The 27,797-nt window shown below is 45.0% G+C and overlaps 1 long non-coding RNA gene across 1 annotated transcript; it reads right to left on the bottom strand.

The window, feature by feature from the left end:
- Positions 1–1,019: 1,019 nt before the first annotated feature.
- Positions 1,020–6,085, bottom strand: LOC146194966 (uncharacterized). The gene is made up of 3 exons (XR_014705512.1): positions 5,909–6,085; positions 3,500–3,586; positions 1,020–1,153 (listed from the first exon to the last, which is right to left on the bottom strand). It is a non-coding gene; the product is annotated as an uncharacterized LOC146194966 (long non-coding RNA).
- Positions 6,086–27,797: the final 21,712 nt, after the last annotated feature.

The following is a 27,797-nucleotide window of genomic DNA, read 5'->3' as shown; positions in this document are numbered from 1 at the left end:
CGCAGCAAGGGCATGAGATGTTAGCGAAAGACTAGAAATTCAGGATCGAGATCGCAGAGAGCGGTCTTCCGGGCGTTGCGGAGGGAAACTCTCTCGTGCACCTTGCCCGAACCGCCCGAACCTTGAAACCTTCGTGTTTAGGCTCCTCTTGCGTTTGACTATACGATGCCCCTTCGTGAAAGATAACGATCGATTGTAGAGAAAAAAAAAAGGAAGGGGATGAGGAGAAGGGGACTGCGTAGTTGTGCGCTGTGGTGTAGTTTGTCAGCCGCGGTTCGGCGTCAGCTGACTGCAACGGAGAACGCGCGCGCCGACAGGAAGTAAACAAACTCTGTTCGGTGCCCGATTATTATCGCGGCATGACTCCCGCCCTGTAGCATTTCTTTTTCTTTTTTTTTTTTACGCCATGTGGTGTTTGTACAGAGCGCACTCTGAAATGTCGCGCGAATGGAGCCGCGTCCAAGTTCACCAACCGAGGCAGCCAGGAAAGAAACACGTGAAACCGAGATGGGCGTTGATAAGAAGAAAAAGAAGAAAGGAGGGACACTGTCAGGAATGAAGAGATGGAAACAGAAAAAAAAAGTGCCAAGAGGCTTTACCCTTGAGCAAAAAGGGGGGAGGGGGGGGTCGCAAAATAAACGTTATCACTCGCGTGAACTGGCTTAGTCGCTCAAAGTTGTGCCTCTTTATCCCTAAGCGATCAGCTGCCGATCGGAAGTGTAAGAGTTGGTTTTGACAGGAGCATAGACAAGAGTTATACACAACTAGATTTTTCCTGCGGATAGGGCGGGGGGAGGGGAAGGGGGAGATAAACCGCAACAAGGAAAGAGGACTTCTCCAAATGGCTCACCGACAGCAATAAGAGCAGGAGCCTTCTCCGGTTCCTAACGGAAAATAATTTGCACGGGTTCTTATAATATGCCTTATGGCAAGCTTGCGTAATAAAAAAAGAAAAAACAGCGCGCGCATGCAGTAGTGCAACGACCGAGTGACACAGTTCGGCACAATGTTACAAGTGACTCACAAATGCACATTTATTTTTGTCCCAGATTTTCCAGGAACAGCGGGTACAGATCATCAGCCAGCTGGATGGAATGGAAGTGGGCCTCGCAGGAGATGGGCGTTGCGACTCCCCGGGCTACAGCGCCAAGTACTGCACCTACAACGTTGTTATCATTCAGACTGACCATATTCTACAATGAGAACAGGTAAGAATAGGAGAGGTAAGGCAATGCTGCGATACGAAAATTGGCGAGCTGCAATTCCTATTAACTGTGTGAAGTCAGCTGCAGTGCCCAATAGTGCGAGCATGGGGCCTGGCCTCAACTAACGAGTCTCAGTGCAATCTTTAACAAAAGGCGCCAATTTCTGCATATTATTAGGAGAAATTTATTTCAGCCTCACCAAGGGTGCCCTTGGCAAGTGCTGCTCGCATGTCTATATATAAAAAGAATCAAATTAATCATTATATAATACAAACAATTGAATTACAAAATGTTTCATCGTTGCAAACCATTGGGGAAGAGGTACATTTGCTGACATATATTATTATGTAATGAGGTTTTAATTTCATCTATCTACAAATTGCCACCCAGCTAATTGGACATATTGCAAGAGCAGCAAATCGCCCATACAGCACTACTTTGATGCTTGGCGCATTACTAAAGATGCATGCAGTTGCTTGCTTTAATAATTAGGGCGAATACATGGTAATAACATTATTCTATACTGCATTTACTAAGTTAAAAGCTGTGAGCAGGTCAAAGGGCTGTGAAGCAATAGAACCATGGATCCAGACAATCACAAGTCTATGTTGCTGCCCTGGGCCAGGGTAATAATGAACTGATCATCAGCATGTAGTGCAGCCTGATGAACCACATATGCGATAAGCGTGATGGCCATGATAGACCATACAGCAAATGTCTGCATTAGCTCCTTGCAAACAGGCAATGGATGAGCAGAGGTAATCTGTTTTGTATAGGATTTTTTTTGTAAAGTTTTTCACTTTGATGTTGTTTGGAAGGTGCACGGCTTACACTTGTGGCATTTGTCAACCAATGATAAATTTAAGAGATAGGTAATGCAAATAGAACTTCACGGAAAAAACTTTTTACACATCCGCACATTACAGCAAGACATAGCCAAGAAAGAAACCCATAATGAAGTGAAGAAACAACATAATGTATGTGAGTGCTGAGACTGCGAGATTAATTTAATACTGAGGCAGCTTGGTTATAACGCCAGTAAGAAACACAAAAACAATGGCATGTTCTATACTTTCTTATACTGACAATTGTTTGGTCAACAACACCTGTTAGATTACTTGTCACAGTAAAATAGCAGTACAAGACCAGGTGTCTTAACGAATATGTCATCTATGAAAGCCTGTGCTTCATTCGCACCATATCCTTTTCCTCCTTTCGATTCTTCAACTTGCTAAGTAGCCCAACTAAGCAGATCACGTTTAGTTAATGCTACAATAGCCACTACGACGAGCACTCCCCTTAGTACAGTGCTTGATCTGGAGCTGTCATGTTATCAGGCCAGGTAATATGAGACCTTACAATTACGACTCACAGGAGTCAATTCTGACATCTGCCAAAAAAGGGCACCCACTATGTCAAGTGAATCCCAACTCCTGCTCAAAGTATGCACCCAATGAGAAATTTTCCACAATCTTTCCATCCTGACATTAAATACTCTGCTGTAAAATTAGCTGAACCTATCTTGTGTCTTTCTCTTCGAATCTCAAGACTGCTGCCATGTAAAAGGTAGTTTTCATACATTTTGAGGAGACTGCGGTGCATACTTTTTACATTCTAAGAATGCTTCATATAATATCGTAAAAACATATTTGCTAGCATGGTAGCACTAGCCATTCTATAATCCCCTTCCATAGAAAAAGTGAGACAGGAGGCTGCAGACTGCACAGGCCATCTAAGGGTCCTCATTGGAAGTCACTGCTCTTATGTTAGAGTAGGCAGATGGGATGACATAAAGAACGAAGTTGAGGACAAGCATGAAGCGCAGGCTGAAAAAACACCTCGTCTCTCTTTTGTGCTCCTCATCTTAGTGCAGTCCCAAGACAAAAGCAGTTTTTAAAGAACTGGAAGTTATCAGCGCAAGTTTCCGACCCCTCTAGAACCATCTCGAATGTCCCGAGGCTACTGTATTGAAGCTGCAAGAATGCTCAAGGTTCACTTGACCACTGAACTAATGATGATCGCTAGAATACAACAGCAGGGAGAACACAGGTGATTCACGATATGATGTTGTATAGCCCATGTCATACATTCATGTTGCTGCTTGGAGATCATTGCATCACATTCTTATTTCTAAAGGCGCTGAACATAGTAGCTAAATCAGAAGCAATTTCTGCTGCAGTGTTGTGAATATAATGCATAATGGTTCCTTATGGTAGCCTCTTCTGTATAATTTTGCTGGTAGGCAACAAGAAACGCATTTTTTTCTAAAGTATGAAAAATTAATTCATATTTACCTTCTTTATAGGTCACATCTGGCTGTAATTCACTTTAATGAAAATTCCTCAAGGCTCCAGGCACAGACAAAAAAAAGGAGATGACCGCTGGAAAGTAAAGATGGCAAAAGCAAGGAAAGGACATTTCAGTGTCGCTCCAGTGAAAACGCAGCCTACGTTTTGTAAGTTCAAAGTTTGTTCTACTTATAATATTACACGAAAAACTAAGTGCACTGTTGTAATCTCGATGACTATTTCATGCAGCGTACGTCCACAAGCTCCTCCAAGATGTGGAGAAACGGTCTGAGGGCTCTTCGCACAGAGAGACAGCTGCAAGCAGAGCTTTAGAGCGCCACTTTATGACGGATGCCTATGAAATACCGTCAAAAGAAGAACTGATTGCTGCTCACAGACACAGATTTGCTCTTCACAATGACTAGTCAATTACACAGTACAACTGTCAGTGTGCTTAACCTAAATGCTAAACAGACTGGCATCATTTTTTAAAAATACACAGCGCAACAAACATAGGACAAGCGAGTAGACGGAAACAGCGCTGACTATCAACTGCATGATTTATTGAAAGAACACTAATATATACAAAAATGCTCTGACAACCAAGTGCGCATGTTCGCAGATAAAACAACATTTCAAGTTTTATCTGCGAACATGTGCACTTGGTTGTCAGAGCATTTTTGTATATATTCGTGTTCTTACAATAAATCATGCAGTTGATTAGTCAGCGCTGTTCCAGTTTACTCGCTTGTCCTATGTTTGTTGGGCTGTGTATTTTAAAAAAATGATGCACCAACTAGCTCAACTCACAGTTCATTTGAGACTGGAATCAGCGCCACAAAGCATTGGCCACTGGAGCCAAGAAAATTGTTTCAATATGTTTGCTGCGGCTGACAATAGCTGGAGCGCAGTTTCATATGACTTTTGTTGTCTGAGTGAGTGCAATCTTGTACCCATATCTCTGCATTTTCCTTGTGGCTGCGGCTAAGCAAAAGTGCACACAAAACATGTTGCTGTTTGCTTATCGCGGCAACTACACATGGTGTGCGACCGCTCGCAGGCCTTTCAAGTATTATATCAAAGCTGCCGCTTGAAACAAAAGTAAAAAAGGCAGAGCAACTGTGGGTTCAAGGTGTGTAAGGCTAGATTGCGAATAATTATGCCAGTCAGAGTTTTTCAGCTTCTTGAGGCCAAACTAGAAGTAAATGGAAACTTCAAGTGAGCCGGCTTCACAAGTGACCATGTAACATCTCTCTTTTCATGGGCTTGCTGTTCCCCATCCGTTAAGCTACACAGTTTACAAGACAACAGTGTAATTATGCTGATTATTATTATGTGCGCGAAACAATACAGTGTTCTTAGCGGCAATTTAAACTGCTGAGCGACTCAATCAACTTCATTCAGATTTTTTTCCTCCTGTCGACAGAAAAACAAATGCTAAGGTAGGAACAAAAGGCTACTAATACAGTAGCTTGACGAGGTTTTTACCCCTGTTTGACATGGACGACGGACAGTCATATTTTTACAGTGATCTGCTAGCGAAAAAAAAAAAGATCAGCAAGTAAAAGAAATGTGCAATATGGACAGGTGCTGTGTCGGAAACAAAGTGTGAGAAATGTACATGTATTTACATTCACTTGCCACTGACTCTTGTACACACTTTGAGTATCTTTAACGCGCAGAACATAAAAGAAAGACATGGTGACAAAAAAAATATTAAAGTGTCGCATACATTCGAATGTACACCGGCTCAAGCATAAGAAACAACAAGGTGGTCAGTTATAAAACTAAGAAAGCACAGTTTTTCGCCGAGGAGAGCAATTCTCTAGGAATAATCTCGAAATAAAGTCGTTTTCTTTGTTTCTTCGGTGCGTCCTCATCACTGGACGTCATGTGAAACCTTGCAAGGGCCAGATACAGCATGCGTATCCTAATACTACATGTTTACCGCGGCGGCTTGTAGTACCTCTCCGGCTCTACCGCTCAGTCGTTTGTGGTGAAACTGCGCACGGAGCTTTGATATTACGGTAAACTTTATTTGCTCGTAGGAAGTTAGGTAAGGGTGCTTAATTCGTTGCTGCTGCGTACAATGCAAACCCGCAGTCTGTACCGGGATTGGGGCCGAAAGCCGCCAACGCCGGCGCACGATTCCGCGGGTTCGCGCACGGCCGAGCCAGGTAGGCGCAGTTGTCTTAGGTAATTTACTATAAGGCAAAAGTTTATAACCTACAAACTTACTACGAGAAAAAATGCAACCTCCGTGAGTAGTTTCACGCAATCAAGTCAACGGTTAAGACGGTAGGATTTTAATAGCCGCCACAGTAATGATGCATCACAACAATGACTAACTCATTGCACCTGTGAAACCGTCGCTTATCTGTGCGCTATCTTCAAGCTAGTAAACACATTACTTACCAGCGTATGTTGTCGCCTTGACTTGATCCGAGGTGCGTATTTTGGTTTGGTGGACACAGGAACGGAGCAGCGGTTGCCTCCGAAATTTTGCTGCGCTACGTAAGGCGCAGTGGATTGGGGCCCGACATTTAAAGCACCGACTTAATGCTGTAAACCTGTAAGCCGACATCGAAGTTCATTTCGCATGGGCGACACAAGAAACGAGAACATTCACAGGCGGAAAGTGCCCCGCAAGTACACTGCAAGGAACTGAAACGAGACCGCCGCCAAGCCATGCCGCCGCTTGCGACCGCGCCGCGATTGCCGTGGTGCCTGCGCGAAGGGCAAAGATGCGCGCGTGCGAGCGCGAGACCGGTAGTGCAGGAAAAAAAGCTTTGAAAAAATGTTTCTGTCTACAGAACATCCTAATTTTCTTTCCTGATAATTAAAAGTTAAGCGTATTTCAATTTTTCTGGCATAAGCGACAGTTTAATGGCTGTGTGACGTCGCAAAGAAGCAGACCAATAGTCATTCGAAAACGCATGCACGTAGCAGCGTTGCACAGAGGAGGAGGAGGACTGGCAAAAGTCGAAGGAAAGAACGCGCCAACTTTTGAATGGGATTGGGGGACCTGCACTGCACGTAGACGTGTATTATTGCGTTCAAATGTGTATCGCAGCATAATCTAGCGACTGAGATAGTTTGTGAGGAGTGCTCGGGAGGTGTTTGTGGGCCCCTTTAAGGTGTGAGCACTGAGGGCACGGTAATCTGCACATGGCCTCCAGTCGCATGTATATTTCTTTGCACCATTTGGAGTGATGATGCTCCGTTTCTGGAGGAAGGCCGTACAATGCCGAGTTAAGGCATGTGTTTAAACTCACGGCAAGCGACAGCGAGGCGTTCTCCGAACAGGCGACGAGGGTGAGCAAGCATAGGTGGTCCAGAGGTGACAATGAAGTGGAAGATCGAGTGTTTCAACGGTAACTCTGGTGTGTGGCTTCGTGATGTTGAGAAAATTGGCAAGGATTTTCTCCTACGGCGTAGCAGGGACTAGAGCTCTAAGACCTGTCGCCGAAGATGTAGAGAGCGCGCTGTCGTGGGAGAACTCATGCTAAGATCAATGCGACGATGGGCCTGCATATCGACAGCAATGTTGTAAAAACTGGGACAGTCAGCGCCGAAAAAAGCTTGCGAGACAACAGCGATGATGAAAATCTAGAGGAACGTCCGGTGCAATCCGAGGATAAGTGTACGAGACCATTGGCCGTAAGTGGGGATGGAGGAGTTGTTTATGGCTTGGCGCGAGGTGATCGATTCGTTGCGACAGCGACCAGCCCAAGCTTCTTGTAGTACGCTGACCTGTGTTTCCGTGCCAAGGAGGAAGTGAGCGCCAGTGATATTGTCTGAAAAATAAACCAGGCGGCATGTCCGTCCACCAGTAAAAATTGCCGCCGTCAGTGGCCGGGCGCAGCGTTTACCGACCAACAGCACGGGTGGGTGCAATTGCGGGCAGAGCTGCTGAAAATACTGTGATACAGGCGCACAGCCGAAGAGGAAGAGAAGTATTGCCGTGCTTCGGATGGTTGGAGTTCCGGCAACGGCGGTGGTGCCTGGGAGTGACGGAAGGACTGGAACTTCGGCAGAGAACGGCGTGGCACGGGCGCGAGGTTATGAAGCCGCCTTGACTAAAGCACCAAGTCGCTCTTCTAGGCTCACAAGCTGGGAAGCTGTGGTAGCACTGGAAGGCGGAGCGGTCACGGCGCTGACGCTGGCGTGCTTTGAGTAATCCGCAACATGATCCGCGAGTTCGGCCAGCTTGTCCAGAGTGACATCACCAGCATCCGCGAGGACGAGAACCATGTTCTGGGGAAGTACCTGGAGAAATAACTCACGTAGTGAACTGTCCGGCCCTGAGGGGGACTCTCCAAGCAGTTGTCGCATGCGACGGATGAGCTGCGAAGGACGGCTGTCCCGAATTGTGTACCGGAGAGCAGCTGATGGAGTCGACTGCGCTATGGCGCTGATTTGCGGTCAATGAAAGCAGCCTTCGACGTGTCAAAGGTCGGGCTGTGCCGGGCGAGGTGAAAATGATGGCTAATTCTTCGGCGACATCAGGAAGCATGAGAGGACACGGGATCGAGGAACTTGTCTCTTGGCTGCTGATATGCCACAAGTGGAAATGCATCTCAATCTGTAGTAGGCACAAGGACTGCTGGGCCAGAATAGGGGCAGGTTAATTAGTTGAAACGCAGCGACCCCAGCGCCGTTATGCCGAGCGGCCTGTGGCGGCTCTGTAGGAGGGTTGGAACAGCCAGCGGGATCCATTAGTAAAGTGGGGCAGCGTGGTCGATGCTGTGTCACCATATATGTCAGCGCTGAGACCAAGAATCACGAGCTTCGACAGCGTTTGGGCTTTAAGGTTTTTTTTGTTGCGCTGCTCACTTTGATGCGCGTAGTGCCAACCTCTTCATTTTTTAGCGCCGTGCCTTGGCTTGCGATAAGAGCGCCGCGCGATGGGCGCTACACGTTTGTAAGTTGTTCTGCACTGAATATCTCTGCTACTTCATATGGAAAGAGGACTGAAGGCAGCCTGTGTGGGAGCGCTATTGCGTTGTATCCTGAAGGTGGAGTCAAAGTTTCCCGTATTTTTATTGCAAAAGCAATTCTACAGCAGGTTTCGAGCCTTCAGCGTAGCATGGTCCGGTAGTTACGCTTTACACCTTATGACTAGTGACATCATACCAGCGCGAGAGCTGAGCTATGGTACTGTGCGTAGCGAGCGCGTTTCGTCCGGGAGGGTCCCGCTTCGATGACTGCGGATGTCCGCTGGGTGGACGATGCATGTGGTTCAGACCGTTGGGTAGCTGTGGCCTACAATCCAGCAGCCCCCCACTCACTCACTTCATGACCATCCCTGTAACTCGGAAGAAGCAGAGGAAGTGGCTATAGCCTTAGCAATCGCTCAAACAGATGCGGCTTACATACTTAGCGACTCCAAAACAGCCATACTTAACTTTGCCCGCGGACGCGTCCATCCTCCCGCGTGGCAAATATTGAGAATGTGCGCCCTGAATTCTGACAGGCGTATTGAGCTTATATGGGTGCCGGCTCACTCTGGCAATCCCGGAAATGAGGCCGCCGATAACATAGCCCGAGGACTTATTAGCCGGGCAAATGGCGACCCATGCCGGGATTTCTCGAGGGAGCGGGCACATACATTTTCTGAACTCACACAGCAAGCACGCCTTGCCCGTCGACTCTACCCCTCTCCCCACTCCCAGCTGTCTCACTCCCAACAAATCCTCTGGAGGCGTCTTTGAACCCGAGTGCTTCTCACCCCTCAATGCCTATCCTACTACCGACCCGTTTCCCCTGAGTGCACTCTCTGTGGAGAATTGCACGCCACCTTGGACCACATTCTTTTCGGCTGCCCTGCCGATCCTCCTTACAGCCCGCCAGCCCGGGACAGCCCGCCATCGGATCATGGGAGGAATGGGAGGCCCTCCTTACGTCGCAGGACCTGGACATACAACTTCGCTGTGTGGACAGGGGTGCCAGTGCCATGGCCCTACGTGACCTGGACACATGCGCGTAATGTGAGGGCCGTGCGGTGGACCTGGGCCCTTGAAGGCTCCAAACTCGCTCGGTTAATAAAGCTTTTTCCTCCTCCTCCTCCTCCTGCGCGGAGGCTCACCGGGCGCTGCTGGTCTAGTGGGTGCGTGAAAGCGTGGCGAAAGCCCGCGAAGTCCTATCGTCTGTTGCTGAGGCTGCAGCCTCATGCGATTGCTTAGGACGTGCGAAATCAATATTTGACACGCATCATATCTTGGATTGTGCATCTGGAAGCCGCTAAACGTGATCTGAACATCCTGAGATAGTAAAGGCTAAGCGACAATGCAAAGAGGGGACATGTTCCGTGCCGTTGTGTCGAACCGGTTATCGGTCCAACGAAGAGAAGGTGTCTCTGCTTACTGCACCGGTAGACCCAGCACGGCAGACAGAGAAGCCCCATTTTGTCTAGCGTTCCTGCTATCTGCAAATCCACAATAGAACGCGCGCCAAGGAACCCCAATGCGTTGTCCCCTTCTTGGTAGATGATAGCCCCGCCGGGGTGGTGTAGTGGTGAGACGCCCGACTACTGTGCCAGAGTACCGGGTTCGAACCCGACCTTGGCGGTTGCGTTTTGATGGAGGTGAAACGAAGAGGCGTCCGTGTGCTGTGTGATTGGTAGGTTGGTTGGTTCACAGGAAGGGAAAGGCGCAGTATCTGTCACACTTGCTCTGTGGACACCTGAACCGCGCCGTAAGGAAAGGGAGGAAGGTGGGAGTGAAAGTGGAAAGAGAGAAAGGGGAGCCCTATTGGAGGGCTACGGAGTAATTTCGATCACCTGGGGGTCTTTAACGTGCGCTGACATCGCACAGCACACGGACGCCACTTCGTTTCGATGCAGGCGAAACGCAGCCGCCGTGGTCGGGTTCGAAACCGGGAAATCCGGCACAGTAGTCGGGCGTCTTACCAGATCCCCAGGTGGTCGAAATTCCTCCGCAGCCCTCCACTACGGCTCCTCTTTCTCTCTTTCCACTTTCACTCCCGCCTTCCTCTGTTCCCGTACGGCGTGGTTGAGGTGTCCACAGAAAACAAGTGAGGCAGTTACTGCGCCTTTCCCTTCCTATAAATCAATCAAATCAATCCATCATGGTAGATGATACGAAACCTTGTTGACTCAAAATGACATTAGGAGAGTGCGATAAGATTCACTCCTTTGGAACACTTGCTTCAATGACGTCTCATTGTCGAAAACGTGTTAATGATAAAAGGATGCTTCGGGCATACTTTGAGCACGATAACTCTTCATGCCATTTTTAGTGATACGGTTAAGTGTTTAAATTGCTTACGAACGCGCTTAAATCTGACCGACCAAAAGCAATTTCGGGAGCCTCAGGTTTTGAACATTGGAGAGGCTGAACTATACTTGAATTAAGTGAAGTAAGTTAGCAATAGGGCCGGAGCCTCATTCATTGCCACCGATTTGATAATAATAAATATTATTATCAAACCGGTCGCATTCAATGCGACGCCGGCTCTATTGCTAACACAATCGTTCAAGTATAGTTCAGCCTCTTCGATGTTCAAAACTTGAGACTTCTGAGATTGCTTTTGGTCGGTCAGATATAGGAGAGTTTTTAAGCCATTTAAACACCTACATCTTGGCTGCATACCGAACTAGGTAAGAATCTCTGCTACGAGGTAATCTAGATTCCTGCTGTTCGATGACTTCTGCAGCCTGTGTGGCACGGCTACAGTCTGTGTCATCTGCGACAATAAATTCCTCTACTACACGCTTCATCTGTTTGTAACGCTGGCTTGTGGATTTGCTCGATACTACGCTCATTGTCTTAGCCGCACTCACCAGATGGCACGTGTGGTGACCATATTCCCAAGTTAAATGAAGTAGCGGCGCAGATGAAACTACATGAAGACGACAATGTTCACTGCACAGCGAATGAGTGTGCTGCAGTTGCAGCGTGATGAAGGCGACAGTGTTTCCTGTGCAAGGCGAGAGTTTAATCCACGTTTACAAGAAACGTGGCTTGGCTGCGCTACAGAATACTGGTCTGGTGCCTAGGCCAGGGGTGCTAATCTTTCCGTTCTCATTAATACTATTAAATGCTGCGGCAATATTTCTTCACAATTATTTACACAAAAGTAATAATGCGTCCTTGAAGAACATGAGCAGTGCACCTAACGCTCTAACACTGAAGTATCAAGATTACTGAACAGAGTCAATTATGAGTTACGTGGATGAATACCCTAAGCATATCTTAGCTCCGACACCCTCACATTACTTTATCGGCAGGGTTGTAACACGTTGCAGGGCCAACGCCTCTGTCATATTTTTACCAATAATAGCGGTTTTGTCCTAAAAATTGTCTCTTAATCAGCTTAAAATTAGAGATGCCTATTCGTGCACCTAATTATTTGTGAATGATACCTCCGGCGTTATTTTAATGAGCAGGCGAGGTGAGGGAATAATTAAAATGGACATAATGTACACAGCCAAGAAGCCAGAAAACAAAAAAAAACAAACAATTGTGTTAAAACCTTTAATGAAATTGTAGGATATTTGGTTTTCAACGACGTTCTGAGGCTATATGCTTATGCTATAAGTTTGAAGCCCTGTGCTACAAAAATACTGCACTACAGACGTCGACAACGCAGTGGTAGTGTGCTGGAGAAAAAGGAAAGGCGGACAGTGGGAAGCATTTAAGGCGTTTTGGAGAGTTGCGCTTCGGCATAGTCAAAGTGGGCTTCCCGTGACTCTGCTGTATTAAACGCCTAGAGCTCTTATTGGGACAAGTTATTTTAGAAATTACCAAGATATAGTCTATAATCTATTGGCGCCACTAGCTGTCCATGATGAAACAGACACGAGTTTTTGTAGTATTATTGAGTAGTGAATTCGAATCACTACACTTATATATTGCAATCAAGGTGTCAAAAACAGTCTGCGCCAGTGACTGCATGTCACTGCCCCGAAATAACGGGTTAGTATCTTCGTTGTAGACAACGTACTTTAAGGTATTGATAATATACATGATGTCACTAAGCACCAAATGAAAGCAGCGGCCATATTATGCTTCTGTGGGGAACACCTGCACAGACCTTTTCAAATGATGATGTAGCGGTTCCAAATTGAACCAAGGAACACGTGCAGGTCATGAGACTGAAGCAGATGGAGGGCGATTCTACCAATTGCTACAAGCGCTTAAAGAACGCGTTTCAAAAAGTATAGGTAAACCAATCCACAATGCTAAATTTCAAAGGCTTTCATAATATTTTCCGCCGAAGTGAGCAGTTCTGCCCTGATCGGACTGGTGCAGGTGGGTCACCGCTGCTTGCGGCGGGGGCTGGCCTGGCGCCACATTTTTATCTGTTGTAGGCCGTCATTGCACACGCCACCGCTAGTGGTGGACGACGGCTGTTGTTGCGGCGCGCGTCTTTCTTTCCCTCTTGCTTTTCTTTCTTCTCTATATTCTCCTCTATCTGCACGAGGCAGCGGAGGTGGCTCAGCTACAGAGCCAGTAGTAGGCCCGTGAATTTTCTTTTCTTTCTTCCTACAGCCACAACAACAACAACAACAGTTTTGTCACAATATAATATGTCACAATAAGAGCTCTAGGCGTTTAGTACAAACATAGCCATAAACAAAGCCATTCTGTGTAGGTCTCAAGAAACAAATATTTTGACACGCGTTTGTGAAATACCTAACAAAATTGGCTGTGGCTCAACTTTATTAAGCCTGGAGGAATGCGAAAGCAATAATTGCCTGGCTACGCTTCCGTAGAGGTACTGACACCGCCTCGGAAAGGTGAATTTTAGTTTCGGTAGAGCGAAGGCTAGAAACCAATTGTTCGGACACTGACTGGTAGTCTTGCTCGAGTATAGATGTAGCTATGTTGTAATTTTTCCTAAATTTGGACCTCCTGCACCTCTGGGAAGCGCGGCATTGCCTTGTCCGCCGGTGGCGCCGACAAAAGAATAACCGTAAACTTAAGGCTCGAATTTCCGAGCTCACCCAGCAGGCGGCCGAGTATGCGGCCAAGCTCGCAGACGCCAACTGGGTGGATCGTTGCAACACGGCGGCGCGGGAGATGTCCAGCAGGAACACCTGGCGGCTCTTCCGCGCTATTATCGACCCAACACAGACACACACAGAAACTCAGAAACATCTACAACGTGCCATACACAGCTTTCAGGGCAACACAACTCAGCTAGCGCACAAGTTCCCGGACCATACTTGTGCACTACCCAGGACCCCCACGGACCGGCGCACTCTTATGCAGGTTCGGAGAACGCTGAGCTGGATTAGCCGTTCCAGCTCCACGATCTGCGGGCGGCCCCTGACGAAAATGAAACTTGGCACAGCCCCGGGTGCGTATTTGGGTTTGCTCGGTACGGTGGCTCCGCAAGGGACAAAGCAACAGAAGAGACGAAGAAAAGGGGCTGTTCCGACTAGCATCTACCGCCCCCAGGAGCCGAGCAGCCTAGCGATTAGCGGCGCATGCGTTTTCAATGGGCGTCACGTTGGACGGGGCACTAGCTTGAGAGAGCCTATAATACTACTACTACTACTACTACTACTACTACTAAATAATAATAATAATAATAATAATAATAATAATAATAATAATAATAATAATAATAATAATAATAATAATAATAATAATAATAATACACAGTAATATTTCTCTGCTAATTATTATTAATAATATTAATATTATTATTATGATTAGCAGTAGTAGTAGTAGTAGTATAGAGGAAGACTCGTTTCACGAAGCTGGCACTGAATTGTCTAGGTAACGGCCGAATGAACTGGCTAAATATCTTCACAGTTTTAATTAATAATAATAATAATAATTGGTTCACAGGAAGGGAAAGGCGCAGTATCTGTCACACTTGTGTCTGTGGACACCTGAACTACTCCATAGCCCTCCGCTACGGCTCCTCTTTCTCTCTTCCTCCCTTGTGTCTGTGGACACCTTCACCCCTTGGTGTCCACAGACACAAGTGTGACAGATAGTGCGCCTTTCCCTTCCTGTGAACCAATTAATATAATTATCATTAATAATTAAAACTGTGAAGATAATGTTTAGGCAGTTAATTTGGCCGTTACCTACAGACAATTCAGTACCAACTTAGTGAAACGAGTCTTCCTCTATACTACTTACTACTACTACTACTACTACTAATAATAATAATAATAATAATATTATTATTATTATTATTATTATTATTATTATTATTATTATTATTATTATTATTATTATTAATAACAATAGTAATAGCAGTAGTGGTTGTATAGGCTTTCTCAAGCTAGTGCCGCGTCCAACATTACGCCCATTGAAAAAGCATGCGCCGCTAATCGCTAGGCTGCTTGGCTCCTGGGGGTGGTAGATGCAAGTCGGAACAGCCCGCTTTCTTCGTCTCTTCTGTCGTTTTGTCCCTTGCGGAGCCACCGTACCGAGCAAACCCAAATACGCGCCCCGGGTCGGGACAAAATTACAGTCAAATTACTAGCTAACTTACCCGACCCGGCGTACCAGTCCTTATTAGAAAACATCAATTAAATTTGGCTTGGGGACACTCCACTCCCCATCGACTGGAAGACTGCTCTGGTCACTTTCATTCCAAAAGCTGGCAAGGCTATCAACACGGACAACCTTCGCCCCATCTCTCTGACCTCGTGTGCGGGCGAACTAATGGAGACGTAGGTGGGTGAAAGGTTGTCCGAGTTCTTGGAAAATCAACACATCTTCGCAAACTCCATGTTCGCATTTCGCCCGTACAGGTCCTCACAGGATGTTTTGCTACAACTTAATCGGAACGTTCTTGACCCGGTCGAATGCCCTCACAACGACAGGGTCATACTCGCATTAGACTTGAAAGGAGCCTTTTGAAAATTTTACTCATGAGGTAATAATACTCACTCACCTTTCACAAACCGGTTGCAAACACGCGTTCAGATACATTCGGCAATTTTTGACAGATCGCCAATCCTACATTGAAATCCAGGACACCGAACATGGCCCGTTCCAACTTGGAGCCAGAGGAACACCACAGGGTGCAGTGCTGTCTCCTCTCTTATTCAATCTGGCTATGATGCACCTGCCGGCCCAGTTGGGTGCGGTCGCTGGTGTGCAGCATGCGCTGTATGCCGATGACATCACCCTGTGGGCCACGCAAGGTTCTTCTGGAGATAGTGAGGCCAACCTTCAGCAAGCGACAACCATAGTGGACCGTTATGCTCGTCGCTGCGGCCTTCAATGCTCCCCTCAAAAATCTGAATTTGTACACATACGCCCCTCACCAAAGTGTACGGCCAAAATTGAGCTCTTTTTAGAGACAGGATCAATTCCTGAACGCACAGAAGTCCGGGTACTGGGGCTCTTTATTCATCAACATAGACGGTCGGACACTACCTTGGCGAAACTCCGTAAGGTGGCGGACCAGGTGGACTGAATGGTCCGCCGGGTTTCTAACAACCGTGGGGGGTAGCGGTGCAAAGACACCTTGCGGCTGGCGCATGCAGTCGTGCCCAGTCGAATCTTGTATTCGACTCCTTACCTCCACCTTCGGAAACAAGACGAGGATGCACTCGAAGTCGTCGTCCTGCGCAAAATTTTTTAGAGAACCCACGATCTCCCCGTGAACACCTCCAACCAGCGTCTGCTGGGCCTGAGCATGGTGAATACGTTCCGGGAGATCCGAGAGGCTCACTTAACCAACCAATACACACGTCTTTCTAAGACACTGTCGGGTCGCCGCCTCCTTGCCCGGCTACAAATCCAACATACCACCCTTATGGAAGATCGTGTACGCCTCCTTTTCGAGTGGAGATGCGCCCTCCACGTACGCCCTCTTCCTAAAAACATGACAGGTGAAGACCACAATGGCCGGCGCCTGGCGCGGGCGGAAGCCCTGGCCGCCGTTATGGGTCGAAACCCGGCATTTACTACGTGGACGCCTCCGGCCCCCACCATGGGGGATGGTACACGGCCGCAGTGGTTCACCAGTCCAAAACTGTTAACGGGCCTACATTTCGCGCCCGTGACATAACCCACGCGGAGGAGGTCGCCATTGCGCTGGCAGCTACCCACACTGATTCTAAAACAATTATCTCCGACTCGCGAGGGGCCTGTCGGAACGTCGAGCAAGGCTGGGCGCCCATACTTAGCCTACCGACTACTTCAAAATTGCACCTGCACTGGGAGGCGACCCTGCTCGGCTGCTATGACCTTCAGGTCCAAAAGGCCTTGGTCGAGCGCGCCCGGGCGGTGGCTGATGGCACTTGGGTCCCGTACTAGGGACCCCACCCAGTATCTGTAAGTGCTGGATGTTCATAGATCCGGCCGATGCATACATCCACCCCTTTTGGATCAATAAACGTTTGTCACTACCACCACCGTAGAGGTAGAACGCTTTCGTCGAGCAGCATCTCGTGCCCGTCGTTTTGAAAGCCGTTTTTTCCTTTCTTCGGCGGTTTCTGTGGCTCTTTGTCTCTTCCTGGCTTCACATTGGCGATCAGCTCTCTCCTTAGCCTTACTAGTCCATGACATAGTGAAGAATCTCGGCTAGAGCCACCTTAGCCTTAGTAGTCATCACACCAGCATATATAGCAGCTGGTGTGATGTCAGTGACAGTTTCGCCGCAGGGGAGCGGCGCTGCAACCACGCGCCGTAAATGCTGCTGGGCGATCTGAAGGAGGCCTCGCCGGGGTAGTGCAGCGGTAAGACACCCGACTACTGTCCGGAGTTCCCAGGTTCGAACACGACCACGGCGGCTGCGTTTCGATGGAGGCGAAATAAAGTGGCGTCCGTGTGCTGTGCGATGTCAGCGCATGTTAAACATCCCCAGGTGGTCGATATTACTCCGCTCCCCTCCACTACGGCTCCTCTTTCACTTTCTCCCCCTTTAACTACCACCTTCCTTCCTTCCCTTACAGCGCGGGTCAGGTGTCCACAGACACAAGTGGGACAAATACCGCGCCTTTCCCTTCCTGTGAGTCAATTAATATTACCCTCCACTACGGCTCCTCTTTCACTTTCTCCCCCTTTAACTACCACCTTCCTTCCTTCCCTTACGGCGCGGGTCAGGTGTCCACAGACACAAGTGGGACAAATACCGCGCCTTTCCCTTCCTGTGAGTCAATTAATATTATTATTATCTGAAGGAGCGAGTTGGGGTCCCCTATATCTAACAACTGGTGTGACGTAACAGCGACAGTAACACCGCAGGTGAGCGGCGCAGCAACCACGCGCCGCAACTGCGGGTTGGCGATCTGAAGCAGCGAGTTTATCCCCCATATCTAGCAGCTGGCGTGACGTCATTCCACTTAAGGTGAAATTTAACTGCTGCCGGGTCGCGCGAAGGCTTGAAAACGCGAGTAGTATTGCTTTCGCAATAATAATATTTTAAAGACATTTGGAAAAAGTAAACAAAATAGAAATTGGTCTGTAGGCATGTGAATTGTTTCTACAGGCACTTCAAAATACAACTTACTAAATCTGAAAGAAACTTCACTCAGCTTAGGGAAGCAACCTAGATCTCGAAAAAACCATGTGCGGCCGAGCAGCACATAATTTACCAGTTATGTTTGAATGACATCATTGCCCCGTGTCTTGCTGTTCTTCAAAGATGCATCGGTTGGCACTAAATATACACTGAGATATTTCTTTTCGTTCCGAATGTCGTACGCCAAGCGCGATTGTTTTTATCACAAAGCATTATACCATGTACGATTGTCTTCCAGAATTAACACATTAACAATGGCCCGTGAATACTATTCAACAACCTCCTAAGCTTCCACCAAACATCAGCAGTTCTCTTGCAGCACTCACTGCGAAACTTCTTGTGTAAATTCCTAATTTTCTGATTTCTTCATAATCAATCGAACATGTCGCGGTAATGTTTATATTTTTCCAAGTGGTTGGTTGCTTTCCAAGGGCTAGTCGACTCGTTTTCAAAACGTTTTGCATAATTTAATTTAAGCTTTGTTCATTTCAACTATTCGTGGTTAATCTATGATTTGGTATTTCTGGCTCTATTTATTTTGTTGTCTTTTTAGAAAATCTCCAAGGCGAATCCTCAAAGGTGTACGAATTAGCATTATGGAGCAGCGTCAGCAAAATCACAATTTGTAATTGTATTTAGCATTTCATCCCGGAAGTTAGCAAGAAAGGCAGCTAAGCTCAGTCACTCGCTGCTCTAATGTGGCATATCTACACTTGAACGCATCTGGTTTACGTTACCTTTCGAAAAAAAAAGAAAATGATTTCTAATATATGAGGACAGCGCAACAGATAGAACATGGCTTGTAATTGAATTCGTGAAGAGCAGTAGCTGCCGGGCTGATGCTTTGTCATCAGTTGTTGCAGCGCCCAGCAGAAAGAGAAAGAGGGCAAAGCAAGAGCAAATAGGACAAACAAGCGCTCAACTGCAACTTTGTTTTGGTAATCCGCAAGCCACATCATATATTTTCGCAGAAAAAAAAGCGCCCGCGAGGTGTACAGCACTTGTTTACCCTAGTTGCTCCTACGTGCTTTGTTCTCGTCCTGCTTCGCGCTGCAAAAGCCGATATGTATTCCTGGTAAAATATCAACGGGTCCAAAGCATTTCGTTCTGAAGTGCATCGCGGCAGTGAAAATAGTATGAGATAATAAAACAAACAGTCCTGATCCCGCGTTCTCTAAAGGAATTCATATTGCGAAGCTGTGTTAGTTCAAGCAGTGCTGTTAGAGGAACCAGAGGGCATGAAATGGGATGTCATAGGGCTTAGTGAGGTTAGGAGGCCGAATGAGGCATATACTGTACTGAAGGATGGGCATGTACTGTGTTATCGAGGCTTACCAGAGAGGCGACAACTAGGAGTAGGTTCCCTTGTCAATAAGTATATAGCGGGTAATATAGATGAATTCTATAGTATTAATGAGAGGGTTGCAGGCATCGTAATTAGGCTTAATAAGCGGTATAAACTGAAGGTTTACAGGCCTATGCACCTACATGTAGTTATGATGACCAGGCAGTTGAAAGCTTCTATGAAGATGTAGAATCGGCAATGCGAAAAGTAAAGACGCAGTATACTGTACTAATGGGCGACTTCAATGCCAAGGGAGGGAAAAAACAGACAGGAGACAAGGCAGTAGGTGACTATGGCATTGGTTCTAGGAATAGCAGGGGGGAGTTACTAGTTCAGTTTGCAGAGTGCAATAACTTACAAATCATGAATACCTTCTTCAGCAAACGGAAGAACCGGAAAGTCCTAATGGAGAGACTAAAAATGAAATCGACTTCATAAGGTGTTCAACCCCCGCCATTATGCAGGATGTAGAGGTAATCGGGAAAGTGCGATGCAGTGACCACAGGACTGTGAGGTCCCGAATTAGCCTAAATCTGAACAAGGAACGCAACAGATTAGTAAAAAAGAAACCCATTAACGAATTAGCGGTTAGGAGAAGGGCAGAAGATTTCAGGATCTCGCTACAGAATAGGTATTCAGCTCTAACTGAGGATGGCGACATTACCCTAGAGGCAAGGAACAATAATTTCAGAGATATCATTACTGAGTGTGCGGTAGAAGTAGGCGGTAGGATAGTTAGAGAGGATACCGGTAAGCTGTCTAAGGAGACGAAAGATTTGATTAAGAAACGCCAGAGTATGAAAGCTTCCAATCCAACAGACCAGATCGAATTGGCCGAGATATCAAAGCTAATCAATAAGCGCAAGGTGGCCGATATAAGGAAGTATAACATGGAGAAAATTGAGCATGCTGTAAAGAACGGGGGAAGCCTTAAAGCGGTAAAGAATACATTGGGCATAGGCAAAAACCAGATGTATGCGATAAGGGACAAGGCGGGCGACGTCATCACTAATATGGACAAGATAGTCAAAGTAGCCGAGGAGTTCTATACAGATCTCTACAGTAGCCACAGTAGTCAGGACCGTAATGAGATTGGCGGTAGGGAAAAACAGTCAGACGTTCCACCAGTGACAAAGGACGAGGTGAAGAAAGCACTAGAAACTATGAAAAGGGGGAAATCAGCTGGAGAGGATCAGATAACTACAGATTTGCTGAAGGACGGGGGGGATATCGTGCTAGAAAAACTGGCCACCCTGTATACGCAGTGCCTGGTGTCATCGACGGTACCGGAACCATGGAAGAATGCAAACATTATCCTCATTCACAAGAAAGGGGGCTCTAAGGACCTTAAAAATTAGAGACCAATCAGCGTACTGTCTGTTACGTATAAGGTATTTACTAAGGTAATCGGTAATAGAACCAGGACAACCTTAGACTGCAATCAAGCAAAGGATCAGGCAGGGTTTCGGAAATGGCACTCTACTATCGATCATATCCATACCATCAATCAGGTGATAGAAAAATGCTCGGAATATAACCAGCCCTTATACATAGCATTCATTGATTACGAAAAAGTATTTGACTCAGTTGAAACCTCGGCGGTGATGCAGGCATTGCGAAATCAGGGGGTAGACGAGCCGTACGTGAAAGTGCTGGAAGATATATATATACTGGCTGCACAGCAACCATAGTTCAGCATAAAGAAAGTAACAAAATTCCCATAAAGAAAGGTGTTAGGCAAGGAGACACAATTTTCCGAGTACTATTCACAGTTTGTTTAGAGGAAGTATTCAGAGACTTGGAATGGGAGAAGTAAGGGATAAGGGTAGATGGAAAATACCTCAGTAATCTGCGATGTGCTGATGACATTGCCCTGCTAAGCAACTCGGGGGATGAACTGCAAATATTGATTGATGACCTAGACAGAAAAAAGTAGAAAGGTAGGCTTGAAAATCAATATGCAGGAGTCTAAGGTAATGTTCAAAAGCCTCGGGAAGGAACAGCAGCTTACATTAGGTAGCGAAATACTGGAAGCAGCAGGCGAATATGTCTACTTAGGACAGGTAGTAACCGCAGATCCGGACAATGAAAAGGAAATAACAAGAAGAATAAGATTGGGATGGAGCGCATTTGGCAAGCACTCGCACAACACGACTAGTAGCTTACCGGTATCGCAAAAGAGGAAAGTATACAACAGTTGCATCTTGCCTGTACTCACCTATGGGGCTGAAACCTGGAGGCTAACCAAGAGAGTTCTACTTAAGTTGAGGACAACTCAGCGGGCTATGGAACGAAAAATGGTAGGGGTAACATTAAAAGATAGAAAGCGTGCAGAGTGGGTCAGAGAAATAACTCAAGTTACCGACATTCTAGTAGAAATTAAGAAGAAGAAATGGACATGGGCAGGACATGTAGTGCGAAGAGAGGATAACCGATGGTCGCTGAGGGTAACAAACTGGATTCCAAGGGAAGGAAAGCGTAGCAAGGGGCGGCAGAAAGTTAGGTGGTCGGATGAGATTAAGAAATTCGCAGGGGTCAAGTGGATGCAGCTAGCACAGAACCGGGTTAAGTGGAGAAATATGGGAGAGGCCTTCGCCCTGCAGTGGGTATAATCAGGCTGATGTTGATGATGATGATGATTAGTTCAAGCAATGATCATATATATTAGTATTGTTGCGGTCTCATTTCTCAAACCATAACAATCTGACCCAATCCTTGCGCTTTCTGAACATGAATGCTCACTTGTAACCAACAGTTTTGTTTCAGATAAGGCAAAAAATAGACGAGGATAACCATGAAAAAGGGAGACTCGCTGCACATACCTTTACAACTGCAAGCGCTGTACATATTTTTATTCACGCTTTCTGAACATGAATGCTCACTTGTAACCAACAGTTTTGTTTCAGATAAGGCAAAAAATAGACGAGGATAACCATGAAAAAGGGAGACTCGCTGCACATACATTTACAACTGCAAGCGCTGTACATATTTTTATTCACACTTTACAGTTTAATAGAATACGCCGTTGTTGTAAACTTACTTAATAATAGAATATTAGCAGGTTTCTTCAAGCAGAATTTAAACGATGATGGCATGGCATCGCGGATTTCAATCACATAGACTATTGCACGAATCTATGGCTCGGCTCGAGGTGTCATAAACCTCGATTTTGGTTTTTGATCATTTATTCACACTTTACAGTTTACTACATTACGTTGTTGTAGTAAACGTACTTAATATTAGAATAATAGCAGCTTTCCTTCAAGCAAAAATAAACGATGAGCATGGCATCGCAGATTTCAATCACGTAGACGATTGCACGATTCTATGGCTCGGCTCGAGGTGTAATAAACCTCGATTTTGGTTCTTGACCAATTGTTCACACTTTACAGTTTACTGGATTACGTTGTTGTAGTAAACGTACTAAATAATAGAATAATAGCAGCTTTTCTTCAAATAGAATATAAACGATGATAGCATGCATCGCGGATTTCAATCACATAGACTATTGCACGAATCTATGGTTCGGCTCGAGGTGCAATAAACCTCGATTTTGGTTTTTGAGCATTTTATTCACACATTACAGTTTACTATATTACGTCGTTGCCGCAAACGTACCTAATAATAGAATAGCAGCTTTTCTTCAAACAGAATATAAACGATGATAGCACGGCATAGTGGATTTCAATTACATAGGTTATTGCACGAATCTATGGCTCCGCTCGAGGTTTAATAAACCTCCTTTTTGGTTTTGAGCATTTTATTCACACTTTGCAGTTTTCTATATTGCGTCGTTGTAGTAAATTTACTTATTAATAGAATAATAGCAGCTTTTCTTAAAACAGAATATAAAGGATGATAGCATGGCATCGTGAATTTCAATTACATAGGCTATTGCACGAATCTATGGCTCGGCTCGAGGTGTAATAAACCTCGATTTTGATTTTTGAGCATTTATTCACACTTTACAGTTTACTAGATTACGTTGTTGTGGTAAACTTACGTAATAATAGAATAATAGCAGCTTTTCTTCAAACAGATTATAAACGATGATAGCATGGCATCGTGGATTTCAATCACATAGGCTATTGCACGAATCTATGGCTCGGCTCGAGGTGTAATAAACCTAGATTTTGGTTTTTGAGCATTTCATTCACACTTTACAGTTTACTAGATTACGTCGTTGTAGTAAACTTACCTAAGAGTAGAATATTAGCAGGTTTTCTTCAAACATAATATAAACGATAATAGCATGGCATTGTGGATTTCAATTACATAGGCTATTGCACGAATGTATGGCTCGGCTCGAGGTGTAATAAACCTCGATTTTGGTTTTTGAGCATTTATTCACACTTTACAGTTTACTAGATTACGTTGTTGTAGTAAACGTACTTAAGAATAGAATAATAGCAGCTTTTCTTCAAACAGAATATAAACAATAATAGCACGGCATCGTGGATTTCAATTACATAGGCTATTGCACGAATCTATGGCTCGGCTCGAGGTGTAAGAAACCTCGATATTGGTTTTTGAGCATTTTTTCGCACTTTACAGCTTACTAGATTACGTTGTTGTAGTAAACATACTTGATAACAGAATAATAGCAGTTTTTCTTCAAGCAGAATATAAACAATGATGGCATGGCATCGCGGATTTCAATCACATAGATTATTGCACGAATCTATGGCTCGGCTCGAGGTGTAATAAACCTCGATCTTGGTTTTTGAGCATTTTATTCACAATTTGCAGTTTTCTCGATCACGTCGGTGCAGTAAATTTACTTAAAAATAGAATAATAGCAGCTTTTCTTCAAACAGAATATAAACGATGGTAGCATGGCATCGTGGATTTCAATTACATAGGCTATTGCACGAATCTATGGCTTTTCTCGAGGTGTAATAAACCTCGATCTTGATTTTTGAGTATTTATTAACGCTTTACAGTTAACTAGATTACGTTGTTGTAGTGATAATAGAATAATAATACTTGTGCCTAATAATAGAATAATAGCAGCTTTTTCTTCAAGCAGAATATAAATGATGATGGTTGGCATTGCGGATTTCAATCACATAGACTATTGCACGAATCTATGTTTCGGCTCGAGGTGTAATAAACCTCGATTTTGGTTTTTGAGCATTTTATTCACACTTTACAGATTACTAGATTTCGTCGTTGTAGTAAACATACCTAATAATTGAATAATAGCAGCTGTTCTTCAAGCAGAATATAAACGATGATGGCATGGCGTCGTGGATTTCAATTTCATATGCTATTGCTCTAATCTATGGCTCGGCTCGAGGTGTAATAAACCACGATTTCGGTTTTTGAGCATTTTATTCACACATTACAGTTTACTATATTACGCCGTTGTAGTAAACTTACCTAATAATAGAATGATAGCAGCTTTTCTTCAAACGGAATATAAACGATGATGGCATTTCATCGTGGATTTCAATTACATATGCTATTGCACGAATCTATGGCTTGGCTCGAGGTGTAGTAAACCTTGATTTTGGTTTTTGAGCATTTATTCACACTTTACAGTTTACTAGATTACGTTGTTGTAGTAAAGGGACATAATAATAGAATAATAGCAGCTGTTCTTCAAACACAATATAGACGATGATAGCATGGCATCGTGGGTTTACATTACATAGGCTATTGCACGAATCTATGGCTCAGCTCGAGGTGTAATAAACCTCTACTTGGTTTTTGAGCATTCTGCGCCAATGAACCGATTCCCAGTTTTTGTACTAGTGGATCGGTCCTTACCTGTTAAGTGCCGCTTTACACGCTTCTCTTGAATTCACCGGAAGCTTTCCCACAAGTGTGACTCTATGCAGCTATCTCGACGCTGGATCATAAATATACGTCTGCTTCTTCTTATAACTGTCATGGCCAACAACATCTCTTCGCTTTAATTCTGGTCTTCTACGTCGGCAGTCACTGTCATAGATCAAATGTCAAACCTTGCATGAAGTTCGCAGGCAAAACAACAATGGAACGTTAAGCTCTCTGAACATCGAAGCGGCGAAGTGAGGGACGAATTGGACGTAGATTTCGATGAATGAATGACGCAGCTGCAGCACTATCAAATAATCACAGAAGAAATCGAGAAATGTGTTTTATTTGCTTTCCAGATTGTGTCTCCCCTAAGAGATGTCAATTAAGGGATGTGCCCAGGCCTGAAGGCGACACAATAATGTTTGTAGCGAGACGTTTGGAACATTCTTACACCAAAGAACAGTCCGTACTCATTTACGAATTGACGATCAAAAAGACGTGTAGCATTTACCACCAAGTAGCATCTTCCAAACGCGCTTTTATAAGAAACTAATTTAGGATACTGCAACAAAAAAGACAAATGGCACCATTTTAAATCAGACAATGTTTATGCGTTCAAATTGGTATATATTTATATATCACTGGGAAGGCGTGTTTATGCGTTTCCGTGGGAGAAATTACTGAAAATCGACGGCATATATTTTTTTTAATAGCCAGCCATGTTTGGTATTTTTGTTAATTTGATAACATTTTCGAAAAGTGATAATCACCTGATACAAATTAAGCAAAATGTCAGCGGATGCGCGACAGCTGGGCCTCGTGCTAAACGTATGGCAAACCTTAGCAATGCATAACTCTTCCCTTAAAACAATGCTGCACAAAATAACAATTATTTTTTCATTCTCTTCGTTTTTTACACTTTAAGATCCTTAACAGACTGCCCTGTCCCTCACACAATCAAGATAGCTTAAGAGGGCCGGCCTTATATCTGTTTTTATATGACTGGAAACAAATCATTACTAAATTTTATTATTCTCATATATTCTCTGTTTCTACAAATAGTTAGTTGCCATAACTTTTACCTAACAAAATTGCATAATAAATATACCCTTACACCATCTACAAGTGGAAGTTGTTGTTTCGTCGATGATATAGGTCATCCCACCCTACTAACTTGGTAGCCTTTAAAGCCTAGATTGCGAGAACATGCACAGTCCTCTGAGTAGAATAAGGTAAGCTGATGGACTGGCTAGCTTTCCAAGGTGTAATTCCACAGCATGTGTTACTCACGAACAGAAGGCAATAAAACAGACACACGAGCGCTAGAATGCAACTCTATTTGGGAAGGGCGCCTACCACTACATATATACCCTCAAGCAACCACCCACCAGCTAAACTCAGCATCCCAACACGTGTCAACCTGCAAGAGAGATAAGATGTTAAAATGTTAAGCATACAGCAGGCCGCGAAAAAAGACCGGAAATTATTACAAGCTGCCAAAATAATTTATTCCATTCGCTCTCTCTTTTGTGTAACAAGCTATAAGCAACAATCGGTACAGAAAAAATCGTCTCATTAAAAGCAATGAAATCAAACAAGCGCGATTGGGAGGCGGTTATAGTTAGTTATATGGTGTCTATGGGGCATAAGCAACTACGGCTATTATGCGCAAAACAAAGGGCTAGATGATCAGGTGGCTAGAGTAATGCTGGTTATATTTGGTTTAAAACAATGACTTTTTTCAGAAATCTGTAAACAAGGGAAAAATCAACAAATGCATGTTCGCCTAGAAGGAATGCAGGATGAAATGGAATATGTTCCTTGTAAATTGCAGTAAAACTTTTTTTTTCAGTGCATCTCGAGTTGTGAGCATGAAATTAAAATATAATTCACTGTGATCTCATTTCCACACATTTCACATACAGGTCTGTCTTTTTTAGTTGGCAGGAAGCTGTGGGTGATGTTTGTGACCCATGCGTAGACGACATAAAACTACTTCAAGGAATCGTTTCTGATCTTGATATGATTGCCATTCTCCTAATATGGGCTTTACGGAGTGAAGTTTGTTCCCTTCTTCACTTTCCCAAGCAGCATGCCATTTAGCTCTTCATTTTTTGCGTACTAACTTCATTCGATCTCGAGAAGAGAAGAAGAAGCCGACGGGAGTGGACGCAATTCGACTGGGCTTGGCTAACAAGAAAGGAAATTTTGTGGAAAATCTAACATATCCTGGAAAGTTTGTTTCGAGGACCTTCCTGAAGTCATCCGGAATTCACCGAGGCCTTTCTCAAACCCGTGAGTGTTTTATTGGACATCGAAATGGGCTTTTGAAGCTCCTCGGCGGCGGCCATGCTAGGCGATGTGAGGCCTAGTAATGACGACCCAGAGCGCATAAATAACTTAGAACAAGGCGAAGCGGGATCTAGTGGTTTGTGTTCAACAACCGCTAACCCAGCTCACTCTGCTAAACACCAGGGAATGGAATTAGACATCCAAATCCAAACTTCTAAGGACATGAAAGAGGGTCGTGCCTGGACGCCGAATGACCTTTACTCCAACTGGCACGTAAACATATGCAAGAAGAATCGCCAAAGGTTAGCAAGAGGCGAACAAGTCGTGATCGCAGGAAAGATCTATGCTCCCCTGACGCACTTGCTGCAGACCGTCGTGAAACCGTAGAAAACGATAGCATCGCCAGTACAGCCGGCT

Source organism: Amblyomma maculatum, chromosome 3, assembly GCF_055883805.1.
Source record: "Amblyomma maculatum isolate TAMU_Amacu chromosome 3, ASM5588380v1, whole genome shotgun sequence".
Lineage (NCBI taxonomy): Eukaryota > Metazoa > Arthropoda > Arachnida > Ixodida > Ixodidae > Amblyomma > Amblyomma maculatum.
The sequence above is the reverse complement of the archived record's forward strand: the minus strand, read 5'-3'. Positions and strand labels throughout refer to the sequence as shown.